We start from the raw sequence: 12,198 nt of genomic DNA on the forward strand, positions 1-12,198 counted from the left end.
GGGTGCAGAGCTCAAGCATATCCAGGATATGAGTCTCTAAATATCGTTGACTCGGTTGGGAAACTGCACAAGGGAGCCCGGCGTGGGGGCATCTGTGGCTGACTCCTCACCCTCTCAGCTGCCCCAGGGCACGTTCCTAGGGTGACTGGTGTTTGGATCAGGGACGTTGTGGCGGGGAGCTGGGCTGCCCTTTGTGCAGTCACAGTGGTTGGGGGGAAGGACTGTGGTCCCATCTCTCCATAGAGAAAGCAGCCAGTGTCGGGGAGGTGGGGTGCCATCCTCCCAAGGACACCCCTGGTTTCAGGGGGCATTCCGAGGTGGTAACTTACGTGAACTCTGGTACATCTTTCTGCTGCTGCTACTGCTAAGTCGCTTCAGTCGTGTCCGACTCTGTGTGACCCCATAGACGGCAGCCCACTAGGCTCTTCTGTCCCTGGATTCTCCAGGCAAGAATACTGGAATGTGCCGGGGTCCAGACCCGGCTGATCCAGGGTATTCGAAGGAGAGACAGCGTAGGCGAAGATCAGGAAACAACTGCTTAATTAAACGTTAATTAAGGATATAAGGAGTAATAGAATAAGGATAGTTCAGTAGGAAATTCAGTGAAGAAAAGAGGCTGAAATAAGGATAGCTCAGTGAGGAAATTCAGTGGAGAAAAGAGGCTGAATAATTCAGCCAGAAGGTGAGAGAAAGAACGACATGGGGAGACCAAGTTTCGGTGAACAAGGCCCGCACTTTATTTTCCAAAATAGTTTTTATACCTTAAGTTATGGATAATGGGGGAAGGGGTGGAGTCATGCAAGGACAGCAGCTCCTGGTCCTAAATGAAGCCAGGCTTTCTTCCTGCAAACTTATCATATGCAAAAGCTTAGGTGATTTGCATCATCTTCTGGCCCGGAGGCCTGTTAACATTTTAAGACCCTTTCTTCAAAAACTTATTTTTCTCTAAAGGTGATTGGTCAGGAGCCACCCTCCAAAAGCATTAGATAAAGTTGCATTCCTACAGAGCAAAGGTGTGGTGGGCTATAACAAGAAAAAGAATTAACTCAAGGGTCCCAGGTTACAAACATTAAAGCTACTACTTACACCAATTATATTAATCAATACACTGCCAGGGTCACAGGAGGTAAGGGATATGGAAACTTAGCAGCAAACATTGGCCCAACAAGTGAAAATCCCTTCACCAATACAATTTCTAATCAATCTTGTAACTACTCAAAAGAATCTGTGTTTAGACAGTTTAGAACATCTCCTGCCTCTCACAGTTGGGAGGCTTTGAACAATCACATGTGGCCAGAAAAACCTATTCAGGCAGGCTAGAGCATTTCCAAAGGAGTTTGTAGCTTAAACACTGTCACACCCAGGAATTATTAACTGGAGCTGCAAGCCAACTCCTCTCCCAGAGAGGTAGTGGGGGACAGCCCCCCGCAAAGTCAGAGGTGCAGGTGAAGGCACAAAGCAGAAAGTAGGCAGACTCTGGTTTTGGGGGTAGATGGGGGACTCCTGAGGCTCAATCCCGCCTTTGCGTATGCCGAGCCTCCTTCCTCATGACCTTTGTCATGGGCGGAGTTCCTCACGCTGGCTCCTGGCAGTGATAGAATTCCAGTTGAGCTATTCCAGATCCTGAAAGATGATGCTGTGGAAAGTGCTGCACTCAATATGCAATATGCCGGCTCCTGGCAGGAGTGGGTTGCCATTTCCTTCTCCAGTGCATGAAAGTGAAAAGTGAATCAGTCGTGCCCGACTCTTAGCGACCTCATGGACTGCAGCCTACCAGGATCCTCTGTCCATGGGATTTTCCAGGCAATAGTACTTACCTATCCTAAATATTTGGTGGAGTTATATTAAACATAACTCTCAGCAGGCACTGAGAGAGAGCATCAGAGGGCAGACAGATGGAAACCACAATCACAGACAACAGGCCAATCTGATCAAACGGACCACCCAAGACGGACGGGTCATGGTGGAGAGGTCTGACGGAATGTGGACGACTGGAGAAGGGAATGGCAAACCACTTCAGTATTCTTGCCTTGAGAACCCTTGAACAGCATGAAAAGCCAAAAAGATAGGACACTGAAAGATGAACCCCCCAGGTTGGTAGGTCGCTGATATGCTACTGGAGATCAGTGGAGAAATAACTCCAGAAAGAAATGAAGTGATGGGGCCAAAGCAAAAACACCACCCAGTTGTGGATGGGACTGGTGACAGAAGCAAGGTCCGATGCTGGAAAGAGCAATATTGCATAGGAACCTGGAATGTTAGGTCCATGAATCAAGGCAAATTGGAAGTGGTCAAACAGGAGATGACAAGAGTGAATGTCGACATTCTAGGAATCAGCGAACTGAAATGGACTGGAATGGGTGAATTTAACTCAGATGACCATTATATCTACTACTGCGGGCAGGAATCCCTCAGAAGAAATGGAGTAGCCATCATGGTCAACAAAAGAGTCTGAAATGCAGTACTTGGATGCAATCTCAAAAACGACAGAATGATCTGTGTTCGTTTCCAAGGCAAACCATTCAATATCACGGTAATCCAAGCCTATGTCCCAACCAGTAACAGTGAAGAAGCTGAAGTCGAACAATTCTATGAAGACCTACAAGACCTTCTAGAACTAACACCCCAAAATGATGTCCTTTTCCTTATAGGGGACTGGAATGCAAAAGTAGGAAGTCAAGAAACACCTGGAGTAACAGGAAAATTTGGCCTTGGAATACGGAATGAAGCAGGGCAAAGGCTAATAGAGTTCTGCTAAGAGAACGACTGGTCATAGCAAACACTCTCTTCCAACAACACAAGAGAAGACTCTACACATGGACATCACCAGATGGTCAACACCGAAATCAGATTGATTCTATTCTTTGAAGCCAAAGATGGAGAATGTATATACAGTCAGCAAAAACAAGACCAGGAGCTGACTGTGGCTCAGATCATGAACTCCTTATTGCCAAATTCAGACTGAAATTCAAGAAAGTGGAGAAAACCATTCAGATATGACCTAAATCAAATCCCTTATGACTATACAGTGGAAGTGAGAAATAGATTTAAGGGACTAGATGTGATAGAGTGCCTGATGAACTATGGACGCAGGTTCATGACATTGTACAGGAGACAGGAATCAAGACCATCCCCAAGAAAAAGAAATACAAAAAAGCAAAATGGCTGTCTGAGGAGGCCTTACAAATAGCTGTGAAAAGAACTGAAGTGAAAAGCAGAGGAGAAAAGGAAAGATATAAGCATCTGAATGCAGAGTTCCAAAGAATAGCACAGAGAGATAAGAAAACCTTCCTCAGAGATCATGCAAAGAAATAGAGGAAAACGATAGAATGGGAAAGACGAGATCTCTTCAAGAAAATTAGAGATACCAAGGGAATATTTCATGGCAAAGATGGGCTCAATAAAGGACAGAAATGGTATGGACCTAACAGAAGCAGAAGATATTAAGAAGAGGTGGCAAGAATACACAGAAGAACTGTACAAAAAAGATCTTCACGACCCAGATAATAACGATGGTGTGATCACTGACCTATAGCCAGACATCCTGGAATGTGAAGTTAAGTGGGCCTTAGAAAGCATCACTACGAACAAAGCTAGTGGAGGTGATAGAATTCCAGTTGAGCTATTCCAAATCCTGAAAGATGATGCTGTGAAAGTGCTGCACCCAATATGCCAGCAAATTTGGAACACTCAGCAGTGGCCACAGGACTGGAAAGGTTCAGTTTTCACTCCAATCCCAAAGAAGAGCAATGCAAAGAATGCTCAAGCAAACCACACAGTTGCACTCATCTCACACGCTAGTAAAGTAATGCTCAAAATTCTCCAAGCCAGGCTTCAGCAATATGTGAACCATGAACTTCCTGATGTTCAAGCTGGTTTTAGAAAAGGCAGAGGAACCAGAGATCAAATTGCCAATATCCACTGGATCATGGAAAAAGCAAGAGAGTTCCAGAAAAACATCTATTTCTGCTTTCTTGACTACACCAAAGCCACTGACTGTGTGGATCACAACAAACTGTGTAAAATTCTGGAAGAGATGGGAATACCAGACCACCTGACCTGCCTCTTGAGAAATCCGTATGCAGTTCAGGAAGCAACAGTTAGAACTGGACATGGAACAACAGACTGGTTCCAAATAGGAAAAGGAGTACGTCAAGGCTGTATATTGTCACCCTACTTATTTAACTTATATGCAGAATACATCATGAAAAACGCTGGGCTGGAGGAAGCACAAGGTGGAATCAAGATTGCCAGGAGAAATATCAATAACTTCAGATATGCAGATGACACCACCCTTATGGCAGAAAGTGAAGAACTAAAGAGCCTCTTGATGAAAGTGAAAGAGGAGAGTGGAAAAGTTGGCTTAAAGCTCAACATTCAGAAAACGAAGATCATGGCATCCGGTCCCATCACTTCATTGCAAATACATGGGGAAATAGTGACTGACTTTATTCTTCTGGGCTTCAAAATCACTGCAGAATGGTGACTGCAGCCACCATCTGAAATTAAAAGATGAAATTCAAAGGTGCATACTCCTCGGAAGGAAAGTTATAACCAACCTAGACAGGGTATTATAAAGCACAGAGACATTACTTTGCCAACAGAGGTTCATCTAGTCAAGACTATGGTTTTTCCAGTGGTCATGTGTGGATGTGAGAGTTAGAATATAAAGAATGCTGAGCACAGAAGAATTGATGCTTTTGAACTGTCCTGTTGGAGAAGACTCTTGAGAGTCCCTTGGACTGCAAGGACATCTATCCAGTCCATCCTAAAGGAGATCAGTCCTGAATTTTCATTGTAAGGACTGATGTTGAAGCTGAAACTCCCAATACTTTGGCCACCTGATGTGAAGAGTTCATTTGAAAAGACCCTGATGCTGGGAAAGATTGAGGGCAGGAAAAGTGGATGACAGAGGATGAGATGGTTGGATGGCATCACTGACTCAATGGACATGGGTTTGGGTGGACTCTGGGAGTTGGTAATTGACAGAGGCCTACATGCTACAGTTCATGGGGTCGCAAAGAGTCGGACACGACTGAGCGACTGAACTGAACTGAACTGAACTTATATTAAACAAAGGATTCTTAAAATCTCTTGAATTATCTATTATGAGGATCAAGAAAACATTCAGAGAATAAGTCTTGAAAATAGAAATCCAGTGCATAAGACAGTCACCCTGGCACCTGCCCCCGCACCCCTCCCCCGCGAGCTCTAATGGAGACGAGCAGGAGGCAGGCACGCACCGTCTCTCCAGGGTGGTAATCTGTTGGCAGGCACAGATTACATGGGCCCACTGCCCGTGTAATATGACCCAAGGAGCAATGTGGCATGCGTTTTGCTTATTTATGCATTTGAGGATACCAAAAAGGAAAGGAACAATCAGCTCAAATCCTACTTCTGGGCGTGCAAAGTCACAGCTCTCACCCACATCGTGTAGGTGTCCTGGAGCCGAAGAACCAGCAGGGCCAGACAGAGCACCGCACCGTGAGGGCAGCAGGCAGGGACTGCCTGTGAAAACACAGGGTCGGCTCGCAGTGCAGGGAAGTGCCCCATGGGGGCTCCTGGCTGGCTCCTCACATTTCCGGGGTCTCCTGTGCTGGTAACCCTCACTTCCCGAGTGAGGCAAGGCTGAGTGGTGGGCTCTCTGGCCACCTGGGCCCCAGGTCAAAGCACTGTCCCCTTGCTGAGCTGACCTGGACTCCTGGTGACACCCTCACACCTTCCCTGAGCCCGGTGCTCGGGGTCCCAGTGGCCTTCTCTGCCAGAACCATCGCCCGGGTCTTAACACATGCAACCCCACCTTAGCAGCATTTTACAATAACCAAGACACTTCCATTTAGATAGTATTCTCTGCACTGGTTCTGACGTCATCGTAGGGAAAATGATGTGTTAAGATAGGATTACATGGGACTTATTTTCTTACTGTCTGTGATTATTCCATCTTCTTACGATCAGCATGTGTTTTATTAATTCGTTTCAAACGTGCAGTAACACGAGGAAGTGTATTACTGTTTCTTAGGAATATCCCGGGTTCCGCCTCACTGGTGCCTTGTCTCCTCCTCATTGGCTGACCCAGGCCTCCCCCCGACATCCTCACCGCCCCCCAGGCCCTCACCTCTCCAGCACTGCGGGTTTCTCATCAGCGTGTAAAACATTCTCAAGTTTCTCCCACCTTGTCAAATATTGATGATCCGCTCGGTATGCTGGGATGCTCCAGTATCAGGAATCATTGGTGTGCAGTGTGATTCATGCCAGGGAGCAACCGTCTGTTTGGTAAACAGATAGCAGAGCCTGCTGAGAAGCATGAGCCCAGTCTTGCTAAGGAAATAAAATGTGTGTGTAGAGTGGAGACTGAAAGACTGTTTGCCCGGTTACCAACGGTGGTTACCATGATGCCGCCCCTGTAATTACATTTTATATTAAATTTCTGCGTTCATCACGATATAATTCATAACAACTGTGATTGTTCAACTGCTTCCCCGTGTCTCTGCATCCTTCGCGCTGTGCTGCATTCCTTGCCTCACGGCCAAGCTCCTTTTATCTCTTCTGGGACCCCCCACCCGATCCCTAAGCAGGTTCACGGGTCCGCTGCCCCAGATGGGCCACGCCAGGCCAGGCGGCCTTCACGTGCTCTGTCCTGAACACTGAGGCCCAGACCCTCCTCCCTCTGGGACCCCAGACTCCCCGATTTCATCCTGGGTCCCCGGCTCTTCCCCAGGGCCTGGATGTGCAGAAAGCATCCAGCCACCCCTGGGGAGGCCTCGCTCACTCCGAGGACTCCCCAGTCTCTGGTTCGGGGGAGAGCCCACCTAACACCCCCCACCTGCCCCTGGTTGCCTCCCTCACACCCTCCCCCAGGGCAGAGCCCCTCAGCTCTTTCATCGGAGCGAGGAACGAGCCAGGAACGAGCAGCGCCTTGAGTCCCGCCGCCCTTCTCCCCCAGCTAGTCCCTGTCCTGCCCGTCCACCTCCACTTCCACTTCAGGCATCTGGAAGCCAGTCCCTCTTGGCAGCCTGCCCCTGCCCTGGGCTGTGGCAACAACTTCTGGGCAGGGGCTGGTGGCCTGAACTCTGCCTCGGGCCATTCTTGGGCCCAGAATCGGTCAAGTCACCTCCCACCCCAACCCGAAGAAGATGCCTTCCCTGCAACGCCCCCAGCCCCGGGCATCCTGCCTGGTCTTCCACTCCCTGCTGGCACCCTTGTCCTTTCCTCTTAGCCGCTCACCTTCACTCCTCCGGTGGCAGGAGCTGGGGAGACGGGACGGAGGCGAGGCCCTCACCTCAGGCCACCCCAAACTAAAAGCAGGGGTCGCCACTGCAGGGATCTGTGAAGACCCCGTGTGCCTTCCTCATGACCTCTGAGACTCAGGGTTTGCCTTTGTCAAGGGAACCAGTGTGGTCACTAACCTGCATTTAGGTCAGCCCTTCGTAAACCAAGTTTTCCAGAACGCTGATGTTCTTGCAGATGGGACTAGGGACTTTTATCAGTTAGGATAGACGGTGTTATGTTCCCCAGAGTCTCACTTCTCAGGCCACCCTTCGGACCCAGGTGGCCCAGCCTGAACCTGTCCCTGCCTCTGGGCCCAGGGTCGGGACGGCGGCGGGGGAGGAACATGGTGCTTGAAGGTTTCCATCCAGGTGTCAGCTCTCCCTTCCGCCCACCACTTGTTGACCAAAGCAAGTCACATGGATGGGGGGCATGCAAACCCAAGTCTACCTTTTGCCCCAAAGAGGAAGAGCAGAAATTCTGGTGAACAGGGACACTGAAAACCTCAAAAAACCCACAAAGTCTTTATGGCAGAATAAATAACCCAGGAAATACTGGGTTAAAGAAACCCTAACAGGTGTATGCATTACAGGATGTCTCAGAGCCTTTGAAATGTTAATGTACGGGGAATTCCCTGGCAGTCCAGTGGTTAGGACTCCATGCTTCTATTTCAGGGGGCATAGCAGGGGGCAAGGGCTTGATCCCTGGATAGGAACTAAGATCCTGCATGCCACACGGCGTGACCAAAAAAAAAAGCGTACGTTGTGACCAGAGAGGGCAGAGCTGTGACTGTGTTTGACACGTCCTCAGCTACCCTGGCCCTTGTACAGAGTAGGCTCTCAGATATTTGGCTCAGGACTTGTGTTGTAATCTGCAGGTCAAAGTCACGGCTTATCTTTGAGAGGAGGCTTTCGTAAGAAAATAACAAGGAAATGCAGGAAGAAAGCCTAGTTTATTCAGCGTTCAGTGAGCCAGGCCCCGTCTTCTCTCTCCTTAAATCCTCACTACACCATTATGCTTTAGGAACCACTATCTTCATCTTGTACTTGAGAAAACTGAGGTTCAGGCAACAGGAGGATGAATTTTAAAAATAAGTGTCCAACTTGTGTGACTTGTGCTTAAAATTTGCTCCTTCTCCTAGATTATCTTTGGAAATCTGTGTCCAAGTTTTCACACATCACAATCTTTTGTGTCTGAGCTGGGGATCGGTAAGACCCTCAAAGCGTCACTTTGGTGGCCAGAGGCAGGTGTCCGGGGACCCAGGGTCCAGGCCTGTGGGCACTGAGCCGAGGCCCCTCGGGGTCTTGCCCAGAAACAATCCAGCACAGCCTGTTATATATGCTCCCCCCTCCCTTTTAAGGGTCGGGAGGCTTCTGAGTCATATCTACTTCACTGCCCTGTCTCCGGACCCTGGGACATGTGGGCATCATTCAGAGGTGGCTAAGAGCCAGTGGCGGGGCCATATCACTCTGGGTCCAGCTTGGCTATAGGGTAAGTTGCTTACTCTTTCTGGGTCTGTTTCATCCTTTATGTGTGTACACGCACATGCTCTCTCTAGGCCTGGGTTTAGGCTGTGTGTGTGCACGCATGCGCACATGTTCTCTCTCTCTAGGCCTGGTTGCAGCTGTGTGGGTGTGTGTATACACACACATGTGCTCTTTCTCTCTAGGCCTGGTTGCAGGCTCTATGTGTGTGAGTGTGCTCACATGCTCTCTCCCTCTAGGCCTGCTTGCAGCTGTGTGTGTGTGTGCGCTCACATGCTCTCTCTAGGCCTGCTTGCAGCTGTGTGTGTGTGTGTGTGCTTACATGCTCTCTCTAGGCCTGGTTACAGCTGTGTGTGGGTGTGCACACGTGCTCTCTCTCTCTAGGCCTGGTTGCAGGCACTGTGTGTGTGAGTGTGCTCACATGCTCTCTCTCTCTAGACTTGGTTGTAGGCTCTGTGTGTGTGGGTGTGCACACGTGCTCTCTCTAGGCCTGGTTGCAGGCTCTGTGTGTGTGTGTGCTCACATGCTCTCTCTCTCTAAGCCTGGTTGCAGGCTCTGTGTGTGTGGGTGTGCACACGTGCTCTCTCCCTCTAGGCCTGGTTGCAGGCTCTGTGTGACTGTGCTCACGTGCTCTTCTCCCTCTAGGCCTGCTTGCAGCTGTGTGTGTGTGTGGGCGTGCACACGTGCTCTCTCTAGGCCTGGTTGCAGGCTGTGTCTGTGTATGCGTGTGTGTGCACCTGCCCTTTCTCTCTAGGCCAGGCAAACCTTTACCTTATTTACTAACCTTATGAGGTAGATACCATCACCACCCTCACTTCACCAAAGAGGAAACTGACCCAGAGAGGTACAGGCCCTGCCTAAGTCCACACAGCTTAGCAGTGACAGAATCATGGCTGAAACCCAACCAGTGGGTCGGCCCATAAAGCCAGCTCTCATAACCATTAATGGGGAGCTAATCTGGTTGTGGTTTCCTGCCAAGGGGTGATCCTAAATGGCCTAAACGAGTACAAAAGCCCAGGACCCGTTACTTCCCAGTGTAAAATATAAAACATGTAAAACAATAACCTGTTTTTGGTCCTTAGCAAGCTCATCTCTATTTTACAGTGGAGAAAAGTAACCCTTAAAGAGGGTGTAACTTGCCAGGGGTCAACTGCTAACTTACAGCCCAGTTCTTCCATCAGCTCGCTGTCCTTCAAATGTATGCCCAGACCCAGAAGCCTCTGGGCCAGACCTCTGTCACAGCCCTGCCCCGCTTGCAGATGCTCTGTTGCTGCCGCAGCCTCTGCTTCCTCCTCCCCCTTGCTGAGCACCTCTCCACTCAATTCTGGCCAAGTTCCTTATAAGCAGGTGAGTAGCCCAAGTCTTCAGAGACTTTAGAAATGAGTGATAAAGTCAGACACAGACCTAAAGCTTTTTAGAATGTTGCTGTTTAATCAGGAAGTCGTGTCTGCCTCTTTTACAACCCCATGGACTGTAGGCCACCAGTCTCCTCTGTCCATGGCATTTCCCAGGCAAGAATACTGCAGTGGGTTGGCATTTCCTTCTGCAGGGGATCTTCCTCACCCAGGGACGGAACCTGCACTGCAGGCAGATTCTTTACTGTGGGGTTCTTAAACATAATGGCTAAAAGAATTATGTAGCCCACTTTAAAAAACTCACATCTCCAGGTTCTACTTTCCGGGGGTTGGTTCAGTAGATCAGGGCTGAGGCCCAGGAATGTGCATTTTTAATATAAGCAGTGTCTTTCTGTCTGCTGTAGCCTACGGTGGGAGAGCAGTTAATTCAGGAAATATTAACTGAGTCGCTACACCACGCCAGGCACTGTGCAGCCTCTGGGCTCGTGGAGCGAAGGACTGGGCCCTGCCTCCAGGCACTAGTCCAGCTCAAACAGATAACTAGGTCAACTGGCAAGGAATGCAGTGTGGGAAGGGGCGCCTGGGAGGAGCTAATGTCTTGTTTCTTCCCAGGCAAGAAGGGGAACATGGACTTAATATTTACCCCAGGAAGGCAAGAGAATTAAGGTACTGCTACTTAAATGGGAAAGGGTGTCAGAGTCTCTGGGAAGGGGTGGAAACGTGAGACCACATGATACTGAAAACCCTTCTCTTGTTTCTCTCACTGCATTTATCACCATGTGCTATTACTTATTACATGCTGTCATTTGAGACAGGAAGCTGTTCCCACCACCAAAATAAAGCCCCATGTTGCAGGGAGAAGTCAATTCTGACTCCACCTTGAAACTGTTCCACTTGCTTTCTGTTGCTTTCGTTATTACAATCATACATAATGCCCTGCCTCAGAGAATTCTGCCCCTCTGCCTGTTAAGCTAAAGTGCCTTTGTGCATAACCCTGTCCACCTGGAGAAGGCAGGAAGAAAGAAGTTAACACATCTCTCTGCCTGAGACTTGGCATTCTAAAAGAGTATTTCCAAGATTAAAGGCCTTTATTTTACTTTGTCTCCTCATCCCTCCCCCATCTCAGATCCATAAAAGAACCTGGCATCCAGACCCCTACAAGATGGGTTACTTTGAGACATCAGTCTGCCCTCTTCTCAGTCAGCCAGCTTTCCAAATAAAGTCAGACTCCTGGCCTCATTTCCTCCTCTCCCCAGATTCACTGCCTATCCTACCAGGATCAGAGCGAGCTTAGACTCCAGTAACACCAGAGCTGTCTTGTTTTTCAATGTGAATAGTCCCCACGTCAACCCTGGTTAACACTCTTGACATTTACTGCAGTTGAAAGAATAGGGGTCATTGACTAGCTGCTCACTCAGTGCCCAGCCCTGTGCCCGGCGCTTTTTATACTGTCGTGCAAAAGCCTTGTAATCCATCCCTGCTAAGCAGGTAAGACGTCACCTTCATTCTGTCAACGAGGAGCCTTAGCCCTGGGAGCTTCAGAGACCTGAAGGGTCAATGTGGCCAGCGGGAGAGGTGCAGGGCGCCAATCCGGATTTGTGAGGCTCCGCAGGCAGGGGCGGGGGAGGCCACAGCCGCAGCCAGGCGTGGAGAGCCGCGGCGCTTCGCCAGAGTGCGGGGACCAGAGAGGCACCGCGGAGTCAAGGACATTGACACGAGTTTGAGCAAACTCCGAGGAGGTGGCGATGGACAGGGAGGCCTGGCGTGCTGCAGTCCATGGGGTCGCAAAGAGTCTGACATGACTGAGCGGCTGAACTGAACTAAACACGAGGTTTAAGGGAAAGACATGAGGCCCGACGCGCTCACCAGCTGGCGTACTGTACCCCAGGGGCAACTCCGGGGCGCCTACCCCCACTAGACAACCACGGAGACCCGCCGTCCACTCGCCGCCAGCTCCTCTGAACGCCCACGAACGCGCGGTGCTGGGGCCGTCTCCGGGTCTCAGGGCTTCCGGGCGTTCGCGTGTACATCCGGGTCACGGACGCCTATGAGCCAATGAGCGGAAGCACCGTGAGCCAAGGGGCGGGGCGAAG

This window comes from Bos javanicus, chromosome 5 (genome assembly GCF_032452875.1).
Source record: "Bos javanicus breed banteng chromosome 5, ARS-OSU_banteng_1.0, whole genome shotgun sequence".
Classification (NCBI taxonomy): domain Eukaryota; kingdom Metazoa; phylum Chordata; class Mammalia; order Artiodactyla; family Bovidae; genus Bos; species Bos javanicus.